Source organism: Aedes albopictus, chromosome 2 (genome assembly GCF_035046485.1).
Source record: "Aedes albopictus strain Foshan chromosome 2, AalbF5, whole genome shotgun sequence".
Taxonomy (NCBI): Eukaryota; Metazoa; Arthropoda; class Insecta; order Diptera; family Culicidae; genus Aedes; species Aedes albopictus.
This window is the reverse complement of record NC_085137.1, coordinates 473,509,113-473,522,703: the sequence shown is the minus strand read 5'-3', so window position 1 is coordinate 473,522,703 and position 13,591 is coordinate 473,509,113.

The following is a 13,591-nucleotide window of genomic DNA, read 5'->3' as shown; positions in this document are numbered from 1 at the left end:
AGTCTAGCAGCTTAGTGTTCTGATGAAGACTATTATTCTTAGCAAAATATAACTAGCAAGATTGAACGGAAGGCAAATTTGAATTTATAAAATCTTCATATAAACAAAATGTTGCCTACTGGATATTCAAACCAGTATCCGCTACGTGAGAGCCCTACGCTCTAATACACCACCACAACCGCGATGAAGTGCATAGCGGGTGGGATTTGACTTAAATCAATTCTCTGTCAGCAGCTTGGTTTGCACACCTGTACAGTAATGAAGTTTACTTGGCGTTTTTCAAGTATCTACAGCAGCGCAGCGGCAAGTCATCATCTTCGAATGAGTGTAATCAGTTTTGTACCTTTTAATTCCGCCCTATTTTGCACATCCACGTGGATAACTGACACTGAGGAAAATTACAAGTGGTAGTCGAAATTCGCGTATTTGTCAAAGGATAAGCAAAATAGGGTTGCATTGAAAGGTGCAAAACTGAGTACACTCATTCGAAGAGGGTATTCTGCTTAGAGGGTGTGAAAAGTTGGTACAAGGTCTATCACACCTGAGGATTCGGTTCAAATCTACCAAGGTACATAAAAGGGTGTGTAAATAATGTAGCGGATGCAATTTCGTGCTAATTAACAACACCAAAATGAAGCGACAAAACTGAAAAACACATTTTTGTGTCTATATTAATTTTAAAAAAGTTAGAAGCTGCTTCGAAGGCTATCCGACTACCTTATACGAACTTTCATGATCCAAAATTACTTAAAAAATAAAGCTGCTTAGAAGACTAACGATCAACCTTAGGCAAGCTGCTGGGCTCATAAAGCACCTTCTTAGCTGAACTTTAGGTTACTTGGGAAGGGTGTTCAAGATTTCTTATGAAGGGGTTTCTGAAAATCCTTTGAAGCTTCCTGAAATGCCTTCGGAATCCCTCTGAAACCCCCATGGACTCCATGTCGCGCATCTCTAGAATGTCTTTTTACCCCCTCAGACTCCCGAAAATACCTCTGAAACATGTTCAGAAAATCAATGTCCTCACATTCTCACACTTCCGGCTGTCGAGCTACCCACATAACTTTTTCGCAGTTTTCGGGACGACTGGAACTTCAGGTCTACATTATGAAACTGTCATTTCTAACTCCCATTAATATTGATTCGTTTTACAATCATGGTGCTGTATTCTGTATTCACGGCATATAATAAAGTACACCGGGGCAAGTTAAAACGGATGGAGTAAGATTAAATAGCGGGCTGACATGGTGCTATCTAATCATGATAAACAATGATTTGGTAAAGGTTAAATTTCTAAATTGTATGAAATCTTTTTCAAAACTTCGTGTTTCAACTTCCCCCGGTGTACCTTATTCATGCATCGGATGTAGTTTGTGACGGCAGTTTGCAGCATTGGCCATTACTGGCCCCTGAAACGCTATTGAAGCCCTCTGACACGACCATGAGATCTATTTTGATACCCAGACCCGCCCCTAAGACCTCTTAAACCCTTTTGAGGCCCCCTGGAACACTTCTCATGCCGTTGAAGCGTCCCTGAATTATCCTGACCGCTTGGTGTGCCCCTGAGGACCCCTGAAACGCAGGTGTAACGCTTCCGAGTTCCCTTGAAGCCACTTTTGACCCCTAGAAACGTCCCTTAAACCTCCCGGTACCCCTTAAACAACCTTCCCCTCTCGCACCCCTTGTAGTGCCCCTGAGATCTCCTGTAACACCTTAAATCCCCATGAAAAGCCTGGAACGCCCTTGAGACCCTGTGGAACTCCCCCTGAGACCCCTTTAAGCACTCCTGAGTCCTCCTGGAATTCCTCTGAGACGCACGGAAACTGACTGAGTTTTAGTGGAAAACAGACGAAAATAGAATGTAACCGTGTGTTACATAATTAGAAGAATTTTAATATGTGCTATTTTGTTTGGATACTGTCACGTCTCTTAGGTTAGTAGGTGTTGGGTTAGTAGGGTTAATTAAATTAAATAGAAATAAAATTGTATGTTTGTTAGTAGGGTTAGTTATTTTCAATTTCAAATGATGTAAAACATTACAACGGTACAGAGTGGGTATAAGGAGCAGACATGTTGGGATAATAGTGGGTACAACATGATAAGGCGGGCGTAGATCCTATACAAAAGGGGTGGTGGAACAATAATTGTCTTCATATAGAAGGGATTGTAAGGATTAAGGCGCAAAACCAATCCGCCATCCCTCACTGTAATTCTGGCGTTCGTGTGCTTCGGATCAATTAGAAGAAAATTAAAAAAGTGTCCCAGTAGTTATTGTAGTGAGTGGCAAAACCAGTTGGGAGAACACTAAAAGTTAATTCAGGTATGCTTCCCTAATACAGTGGCCTTAAAAATAACTAAAATCTACCATAAAGCTAGTGACTAGTTGTGTGTAGTACGGTTTTTTAAAACAAACTCCCAATTGCCCTCACAGGATCTTTTGTGGTACCTTAAGGTACACCACCGCCATTTTGTACGCCAACCTTTAGGGTTGGTGAAGCACACGACTCGGCCTAGTGGTCCCTTGTTGGCCACTACGCCTAACCGCAAACGAGTAAACCCGCTCTGGTCTTGCGAGGCCATAATAGTTAAGGAGTGATTCCTCGGGACCCCTAAGAGTGCCCTAACCGTAAAAGAGGACCCCTCTCGGCAGAGTCTCTCCGGCCTTGTCCTGGGCTCTGTCGATGTCCGTCAAGGAGGGAAGACGCCAGCGAGACACGTAGATCGCACCTTTCCGTCAAGCCGATCTACTATAGATCCAACAGCCATTTTCCGACCACCATTCCACCACCCCAAACCGTAAATCCGCCGGCGGACAGGCCGTCCAGCCCGCAGCAGCATCGGCGAGCGCTCGTCCACCGTCCAAGACACCAGGCAGAGCAGCACCAACAGTAGCAGTACCGGTACGTCCCCAATATTCAATAAAGAGCCCACTCTATACCCACAAATATCATAGATCTCCTAATAAATTACACCCACACCATACAATCAATAGTCATCAATAAATACCTTTAGTTTTCATTCAAATTTACATACTTTTCCCATAACCCAAGCAAGGTGACAGTATCTGCACGCTGGTCGCGGAGCCCCTCCGATTGCCCAGTAGTAAGCCGACCTTGAGACACAGCTCTAAGGGTCACTTGCTGCTGTAGTATTACCGCGAGTTTTGTCCGGGTAACAAGAAGCCACCGCCCAAGTGGCATGATTCTCTAGGCATTTTTGTTTGTCGCTCCTTGTCAGACATGCTCGCTGCACTGATCGCCTAGCCGGCAGACCAATGCTGAAAATGCAAGAAACTCACGGAAAACCCGCTATTTCTCCAATATTTAGGGTAAATGTCATCGAATGTCTTCGAAAAATGCCAATTGATATTCACCATGGATATCAATTGGCATTTTTCGAAGACAATCGATGACTTCTTCTTCTTCTTCTCTATGGCTCAACGCTCTCACTGGAACTTGGCCTGCCTCTCTTCAACTTAGTGTTCTTTGAGCATTTCCGCAGTTATTAATTGAAGGACTTTCTTTGCCTGTCATTGCATGAATTTGTTTATTGTAAGTCAAGCACAATGATACACAATGCCACAATGCCACAATGGTTGGGAATCCCAACCGGAACGGGAATCGAAACCACCGTCTCCGGATTGGCGATCCAGAGCCTTAACCACTACGCTAACTGGAGACCCCAGTTGAAGACACTTTGCACATTGTATTTGAATTTCCTTGTTTTTTTTTCTTTGAAAAACAGACTTTTTCATTTTCCGCGCAAGCAAAAAAAAAATGTATAAAACTAATCCACCGAATATCAAAAGTATAGCCTGGGATTAGCATTAAAAAAACATTGAACACCGAAAATCAATTTTCAAGCACTTTTCCGAGGTAAAATCTGAAGGAATAAAGAAAACGCGTGACAATTATGAAATCGCAGCCGCTCGCGCGCACTGCCTGCTTCTACAAAAAGTTGAACAATTGAGGACAAAAAACACCGCAGTTGTTCAACTTTTAGTTGAATAAAAAAACACATAAATTTACTGATTTATAGACCGTATTTAAATTCAAGTTAATAATTTTATGGCATTATCGGTCATTTTTTACTCAGAGTGTAAGGGAGTAGAGATCAAAGTGAATAATGAAATGATAGATATGATAGTATTTCCAGTCTTAGTCTTGGTATGCACTGCCAACCAAGCCGATCTTTTTCAGTTCATGTCGTACGGCAGAAGTTTCATGCATTCGATGTGCTCATTCGGTACATGGCCTTCAGCCTAATTTCACCTTCTATAAATGTTCACACTTGTTCGCAACCCAGCGAATACTATTATATCTATCATTCCATTAATGCCACAAAAGTTCAACTTATTGGACGCAGTGGCTTAATTTCCCCAACAGGGGAGGAAAAAAATCATTTCATTATCCACTTTGATCTCTACTCTGAGTAGAAAATATCGGTCATTAGCCATAAAATGATTAAAAACACATGGCTGAGCGTGGAAAATTATTCAACAAAGTTTTAAAATAATATTATTCCTACTCCAATTGCGGATTGCAAAACCTCTCCGAGATTTAGTAGTCGAAAGTATCCTTTTAAAGAGATAAACAAGAGGTTTTGATGTATGAATCAGTTTTATTGATAGTTTCAAAAGATTGGTTACTAAATTTCCTTATAGAGCATAATAAAATATTACATGGAATGAATTCCATGTTCCATGAAATTTGAGAAGGTAATGCGGACACAGGGCCGTTGCAGAGGTGTATCTGGAGGTTTAAAAGGGTCCCAGGGGCGATCCAGCAGTCTCCAAGGGGTTTCAGAGACGTTTTATTGTGTTTTATGGGCTTTAAATGGCGTTTCTGGGGATTCTAGAGGCTGGGATACCCCTAATGATCCCCTGGTGTTTCAGCAGATTTCAGAGGCGTTTCAAGATGGTTCCAGAGGATTTCAGGGGGTCCCAAGGACGTGTTTATAAGGGGATTTTTTGGGCGTTCCATAAGGCTTCACGAGTTTTTAGAGGTGATCCTGAGGTGTTCCGTGGGACTTCGGGGAGGAGAGGCATTTCAAGAGATTCCTGAGAGTTTCATGGAATTTCAAAGAGCTATATCGGCGTTCTGTGCGGTTCCAGGGATGTTCCATGGCGTTCCAGTGGATTTTATGGAGTTTCCGGAGCCACGGGTTTTTAATGAGCTTCAGTGGGTCCCAGGAGTGTTCCAGGGATGTTCAAAGGGTGTTCCAGAGCGTTTCGTGGGGTTCCTTGGAGGCTCCATGGGGCTCAGGAGCGTATCTGGGGTTTTCATGAGGTTTCAGGAGTGTTCCAGGGGTGTTTCTGGAAGTTTTAGGGAGTTTCAACGTTCTAGGAGGTTTTCAAGGGTTTCAGGGGCGTTCCTTGGAATTTCAGGGGTATTCCAGGGGCGTCCCACAATGTTTGGACGCCAAAGTGATAAGTGCACCAGTCAGCAGTTTTATTGCCTTCTTTAGGCTCTGTTTCAATTACCAAGAGGAATACTAATAAGATACTCCAATATAGACAAGCTGCTGCAATGAGCGGGCATCACTAAATATAACACTTTATGATGCTTTCTCATTGCTGGATTGGAACATCTGGGAATATAGGGTCTTGTACCATTTGGGCAGGTGTACCTATTTTGGGCACTTGCCGCTATAACTAAGTCAATTTCAAACCGATTCATTTGAAATTTTGTATAGAGTTAAGCACGTACAGTATCTAACTCTGTACAAAAATTCAAATCAATCGGTTTGAAATTGACTTAGTTATAGCGGCAAGTGCCGAAAATAGGTACACCTGCCCAAATGATACAAGACCCTACGTTATTTTTATCATCATTTAACGCGTTTTTGCTTTAAAAACGTAACATACTATTTATTTTGATTTATGTGTGATGGTTCAATTTTAATCTAGAATTATGCAAGAATACATCGCCTTCATTGGTGTCGTCGATCATCTTCTTTCTCGATTGCTTTCTCGTATCGAACCAGGCAAGAGAATGACTAGCATTTCGGGGTTTCAGAGATGTTTCAAAGTGTTTCAGCGCACAGTGGGAACAAATAGCTATAAAACGCGAATAAATTCAATATGTCAGCTCGGTCCTTACTGTATTCGAATGAATTTTTGACACAAACTGTAAAAATCTCTTTAGTTTCAGATAAGGAGGGTGTCATTCGTCGCACGATGCTAGAAATCATTATATTGAGCTCGTTTCACCCCGCGCTGTTTTCCAGCATGTTTCACAGGATTTAGGGGGCGTTCCATGGTGTTTCAGGGACGATCCAGAGCGTTTCAGTGAATGTCAGTGAGTTTCATGAGTTACATGGGTTTTAAAGAGTTTTAAGAACTCTCCTAGGGATACATCCCAACCAGTTGTGGATGAGACGTTGGATCGTTCAGTCGACATTGCCAATTGCTCTCGTTATTTTTTTTTTTCTTTCAAACGGCTTTGCCGTAGTAGTGTTAGTTTGGTTGTAGCGGAATCTATTGAAAAATAGAGAAAAATGGAATAGAGTGTACGAAAGAACACGCTGAAGCTGTGCTTCGAGTCTGGTGCAAAAGTACCTTCCCACCTGGAAGTTCTCAGGTTCATCACTGGTCAACTGCACCTGAGTGCAGCAGACCTGCACTCTGTTTACAAGGATGAGAATGACGGTCTGTTCTTCATCAATTTCCTGGATGAAGACAGATTCAACGACTATTGCAACCACGTGGAAGAAATCTATGCCTTCAAGTATGACGATGGATCTACGACACCGATCAGTCTGGACATGGCCAGCCGCATTTTCCGTTACGTGCGTATTTTCAATCTACCCCCGGAAATCGATGACAGACTCATCGCTCAAGTTTTGGGACAATTCGGAACAGTGAGGCAACAGGTGAGAGAGCGCTACCCTGCTGAACATAGGCGAAACTACTGGGGGTGCCGGGGGTGCCAGGCACCCCCTAGAATTTTAATGCATTGCTTATAGATATGGGGCGATGAATGATGAATGGATGAACTAATCAATATTTGTTTGTAGTGCACCCCTGGCAAAAATCCGTAGTTTCGCCCATGCTGCTGAATACAACCTGAGTGTTTTCAGCGGCGTCCGTGGCGTGCATATGGAGATAGCAAAAGAAATCCCGGCCAACATCTTCATTGGACACTTTCGAGCTCGAATTTACTATGACGGTTTGAAGAACCGTTGCTTTTATTGCAAGGAGGAAGGGCACTTGAAGGCAAACTGCCCCAAGCTGGCCGCCGCATGCATCCGCTTCTAACAGTAACGGAGGCGCACGGTCATACAGCTCAGTGGCAGCACATGGCAGACCAGTTTTCGCACCAAATCGTAACACGCCTGCGCTGGTGGCTAACATGCAGGTTCTGAACAAAGGGAAGGATGACAAGTTGAACTCAACGCCACAGGTTACGGAGCAAGCTGAACCAGAACCGCAGGTCACGACGGAGGCTGAACCGGGACCCAGCAAACCGCTGGAAAAAAACTAGGATTGAACAGGCCGATACTGACGAGAGTACACCGCCGATGGAGACGGACCCAAAGCAAGGTCAAAAACGAGCTGCTACATCCACACCATCGTCCGAGCTGGAAGATTCGTCGCGGACGGATGAGGAGGGAGTGAAAGATGCGGAAGCCCCTTTCCGTGTTATGAAAAACATGCGAAACAAAGGTCAACAGAAGGTAATCGGGACAATAAGTAGCCGCACACTGACAAAGAAGGGCAAGTATGTAGGATTCCGAGTAATCCATGCGTAAGTATTCATTGAGTGGATGAGTGATGATGAGTTTGTTTGAGAGAGTGAGTGACTGTGAATCTAGATAATGGTGTTTTTGCGCACAGTATGTACTGTTAATATTAACGCTATCAACACACATGTGAAGAAGTCTCTTTTGAGAGATTTCGTTTGGAATAACGACATCGACGTCGTTTTTCTTCAGGAAGTAGCATTTGAAGACTTTGGGTTCCTCTCTTCTCATGCTGCCCTAGTCAATTTTGGAACGGAGTATAAAAGCACCGCTGTTCTTGTACGAAAAACAGTCAATTTCAGTAACGTTATCATGAACCCTAATGGGCGGATAACGTCGGTGGTCATAGACCAAATGAATTTCATTAACGTATATGCGGCGTCAGGGTCAACTCATAAAAACGAAAGAAACGATATGTTCATGTCTGAAATTGTTCCTCATATTTCCACCGTCAAACAGAATGTTATTGTAGGTGATTTTAATTGCGTGCTTTTGAAATCGGATTCAAACAGCAAGAATTTAAATACTTGCGTAGGTTTGGAGACGTTGGTGCAAATACTACAGCTCTATGATGTTGAGCTGAAAAAGAATCGTAGAGGAAACTTTACTTTCGTACGCGGACAGTCAAAATCTAGATTGGATCGCTACTATGCATCATTAGAAGTAATTGAAAAAGTGAAAACTATTGCTACTAAACCTGTCGCTTTTTCCGACCATCATGCTGTCGTGTTGAAATATCAAGTTCCTGATGGCGTGGTAAACCAAGTTCGAGGAAGAGGCTATTGGAAAATTAATCCAAGTATCCTTTTAAATGATAATGTATGCGACGCTTTGGTACAGATTTATCAAGAATGCAAAACATACACTATGTATCACAGAGATATGAATGTATGGTGGAACGATTATGCGAAAAACAGGATTTCAAAATTTTTCAAACATCAGAATTTCCTACTAAATCAGCAGAATCATCGAGAGAAAAACTTTTATTATGCTTGTTTAAATGAAATTATCGAAAAACAAGCAAAAGGTGAAGATGTTTATAATGAGATGTGCTTCGTCAAATCCAAATTAATGGAAATTGAACAAAATATGTTATCAAATTTAGGTATGAAAATTAATTCAAATTCACTTCTGCAGGACGAGAAACTTAGTTTATTTCAATTATCCTCAAGAATCAAAAGACAGACGGAGAATTCCGAATTTTGTTTAAAAGTTGAAGGTGTTCCAACCACTGACAGCAGTAGATTGAAAACTTTTTTGTTTTCTCATTTTAGTAAGGTTTTCGAAAAAGAAAACAATGAAAATAATTTCGATGATGTTCTTAGTCATCTACATGCAAGACTTTCGGATGAAGATGGAGCTGTTTTGATTAGACGCATTGAAAAAGATGAATTAAAGACCGTGTTGAAGGAGGCAGCCAGAAAAAAAACTCCCGGTCCAGATGGGCTAACTTATGAATTTTATATGCGATTTTCAGAGATCTTTATTGATGATTTGCTTGAAGTTTTCAACAAATATTTGATTGATGGTGTGCGCCCGTCTAAAAACTTCACAAAGGGAATAATAAGTCTTATCCCTAAGAAAGGTGATCCACATGACATAGCCAACAAAAGACCAATTAGCATGCTCAACGCAGATTATAAGTTATTTACGAAAATTTTAGCGAATCGACTACATCCCCTACTGGAAAAAATCATAGGACCAGGACAAACTGCTTGTAATTCGAACAAATCATGTGTTGATAACCTGAAAACATTGCGTAATATAACCATTCGATCCGGTCAGACAAAACGATTTAAGGGACTTCTTCTGAGCCTCGACTTAGAGAAGGCATTTGATAAAGTTAACCACTCTTTTCTTTGGGCGGTGCTGGAAAAGTTCGGACTCCCACCAATTTTTATCAATTGTTTGAAAAACTTTTACTACGATGCAAGTTCAAAAATTACATTCAACGGATTTCTAACCAACGATATTGCAATCAGATCATCGGTACGACAAGGATGCCCAATCAGTATGGCACTATTCGTCCTGTACATAGAACCGCTCATACGAATGATTAGTGATAATATTCGAGGTTGCTTTGTAGCTAATACCTTTATGCAGACGATCTGAATATTTTCATCCTAAATGATCATGAGTTCGACACGGTTCTGGAGATCAACGCTGCGCAACGTGCGCTTGCTTCGTTTCGGCATCATGAGGTAGATGAATGAAAGAGGAGACAATGCAAGAGGCCAAAAGGAGAAAAGGCTACCAAGTGGTCGATTGCCAAGCGCAATGATGGGAAGAGTGTGTGTGCGAGTTTTGAACGTGTGTGTGTGAGAGAGAGAGAGAGTAATGCAAGGAAGGGTGAAATACGTTGGCTATGGGAAAGGAGGTGTGTGAGAGCAAGACTGCGATACCTGTTGGAAGAGTCTTGCAGAAACGTGAATGAGGATTTCTTCATTCTGTTGACGATGTTTGTGGGTACCGTAAACCGGGGTCAAATTGATCTCCGGGTCGAAATTGATCAGACGATTTTCCGTTAGATAAAACATACTTCAAATAGTTTCCAAGCAAATGCACGATAGATGACAGGAAATTACTTAAAATATGCTAAACCTAACCGAAAAACGTGTGATCAATTTCGACCCGAAGATCAATTTGACCCCGGTTTACGGTACCAGACGCGTTTCGTTTATCAGAAAAGTTTCGCTTAAAAAGAATTCGGTCGGAAAAAATGTGGGGATACTACAATTAGGTGTTGTTTTTAATGCAAAATACCAAACTACGGTTTCTAATAATTACGATACTGTGATTCAATCAGTCAAACACTGTTTCAAAACTCATTCTAAGAGAAACTTGAATTTGCTTCAAAAAGTCTGGATTGTAAATACCTACATTCTATCAAAGATTTGGTACTTAGCACAAGTATTTCCGCCAAATAAAAACCATTTGGCGCAGATTAATGCAAGTTGTTGGATGTTTCTATGGAATCGTCAAATTTTCAAGGTCTCCCGTAATCAAATGTACCTGGACGTTAGTAAAGGTGGTCTTTCACTAATTGATCCTGTTCTGAAATGTCAAGCTTTATTTGTAAAAAATGTTTTGTTTTCAAACAATGACCCAGACCCAATTGATCACTTCATGATGGCCCAGAATCAAAATAATTTCTTAACCTTGAATTCAAGGTTATGGTTAAGCTATGCTAGCGAGGCAGCATCAAATCCCTTATTGATTTCCACGAAATCAATCTACAATTCATTACTTGCAGAGCAAAGCTGTGCAACCAAAATAGAGACTGAGAACCCTGACCTGCAGTGGGATATAATATGGGGAAATTGTAGTAAATCGTTTTTATCAACAAATGCTAGAGAAGGTCTTTACATGTGTGTGAATGACATAGTTAGTAGTAAAGTAAAACAATTGAGAAACAAGATAGTAGGAATAAGCAATGATACTTGTGAGTTTTGTGGACAGCAAGACACAACGGAGCACCGTGTAAAAATGTGTGTAGGATCAAAAGAAATCTGGACCTGGATCCACGATTTGATAGGTAGAAGGTTTAGATTAGGACTAAGCGATCCTGAAGAGATAATTGGAATTAACATGAACGAAAAAGCATATAAAGAAAAAGCTGCACTTTGGCTTGTATGTGAATCAATCGCGTTTAACCTAAAACATTTTGGAAAACAAAGAAGATTATACAAATTCCAACAGCATATTCGTCAATTGCGCCGGAGTAATATAGTAGCCATAAGAAAGCATTTTGAAAAATGTTTAAATGTATTTTAAATGTATATATGAGTTTGTCGTAAAATATATGGGAAAAAAATCATCTGAAATACTGGAACGCCTTAAAATTCTCCAGTGGAACTTCCTAGAAAGTCTTCCTAATTCTCCATTAATCTCGTAGAAACCCCTCTCGATCCCCACTGAAACCCCCTTGAAAATCAGGGACTCCCGAGAACTGCTTCGACGCCCATCTGAAAATCCCATGATACTTAAGGATGGGTCCAACATTGGGGTTACTTCTTTTTTTCCTAGAAAATGTCAGGCAAGGGAAATCATATTCAATGGGATGTATAAGTAATAATTACTGGAAATAGATGTTCATTGGGTATTTTTTTTACTACCGTAGAGTTGGCAAATTACCCTTTATGCTAGTAGTTGGAATCGAGCACAACAGGATTCGTTCACACACTTAAAATAAAGTACCGTATTCAGCTGTTCTATTTTCGGTAAAAGTTCAGATTACCGAATGTGCAGCAAAATATTACCGAAGTTCGGCGAAAAAATACCGTACGTTCGATAAACTGGACTGAATCATGCTTACCGAACGTTCGGTAAAAAACAATTGAATTTCGGTTATGTCACAATTGAAAATAATAACTTCAAAGTAGTGGAAGAATTCGTCTACATCGCTGCTAATGATTGATAAAAACGTTAGTCACGAAACACGCAAGTACCTCATTAGTGTTCGTGGGCTATTGGTTCCAAAATAAAAAAAAAACGGTCAAAAACCTTCATCCTGCACTAAATGTACTAAGAACAACACGATGATACATGAGACTTGGACATGCTAAAGCAGGACTTGCAATCACTTGAGCATTCTATCAGCGAATGTTGAGAACGTGATCGGCGTGTGACGATCAACAGGCCCACATGGCTGCCAGATCCTCAAGGATACGTTGGGCATTCTTCATTGCTAGAATGCCGGATAGCAACTTTGCATAGATTGATTTTCAGCTACCATGGATCACAGCACTGGGTTGACTAGAGTTGAATGATCTGATGAGTGAAGGATGTTCTTGAGGCTTTTGAGAAACCGAGTTTTCAGTACTTCAGCTTTCAGGATTTCGGATGACACAAAAACCTAGCGCAGTTGAATTAATTTTCTCTTTATTTCTGAAATCGTTAAAATCGTTAAATGTTTTTTTTTTCTGTTTTGCTTTTCTGCTTGTAAGTACAATATAATATAATAATTGTTTTGTTCAAAGATAGCTACAATATAATAGAACTTTTTTTGTTTCGGTTCATCCACCGATTTCAACCCGGTTTCAGTAAATTAATTATAAGAATAGTTCTCTTACCTTCCATCGATCGCCTGCTATATCCCTGCCTGCGCCATTTTCTTTTCTGTAGTTTTAAACTTTGCTTTCTGACTCACCGGTTTGAGTGTGTTTTGTGAGGGTCTGTATCCGTCTCTTTGTTTTAATTGTGTCACTTGTTAATGTCATTCTGCATCTCTTCTTTCTTCCATTGCTTATCCTTTTTCCTTCACTTTTCGCTTTAAGATTGATTTATTCGACTATGAGATAAATAATGCTGAAGAAGAGATTTGCTTTGTTTTTTTTTAGTCTGTTATAAAGAGTTTTGATAGTTTCAAGTAAAAAGTGGCTGAAAGAATTCTTTTCGCCTCATATAGCCCTCTATTGCTCCGAGCGAGCACTCGGAGCTTTCCCCTCTTTGACTAGCGTCTACTCGCCTATTTTGATGCGCACGCGTGGATTCAATGACAGATGCGTGAGTAGATGGTGTGTGTGCGTTTTTTTTTTATTTTGCATGTTAAAGTGCAATGATTCCTTAAACAATAGTCAACAATCGAATGGTGGTGAACGTAAACTGTGTCAATCAAGTAGGACTGATGGGGGGTTTCTGTACAGGAGAACGTATTCGTTGAAACAAGCACCAGGAAAAACATGTGTTAGTGTAGATGTGTGTAAAACTTTCACATTTTGGTGTTCTGTTTGTTTGCTTTTCGATCTTTTCCCATTGCACGTGTGAGTAAACATGACAGTACTCTCGGCGTATGGTGGTTATGTAGTGGTTTAATGTGTGAATTTGTCTATATGTGTGTGTGTAACTTTGC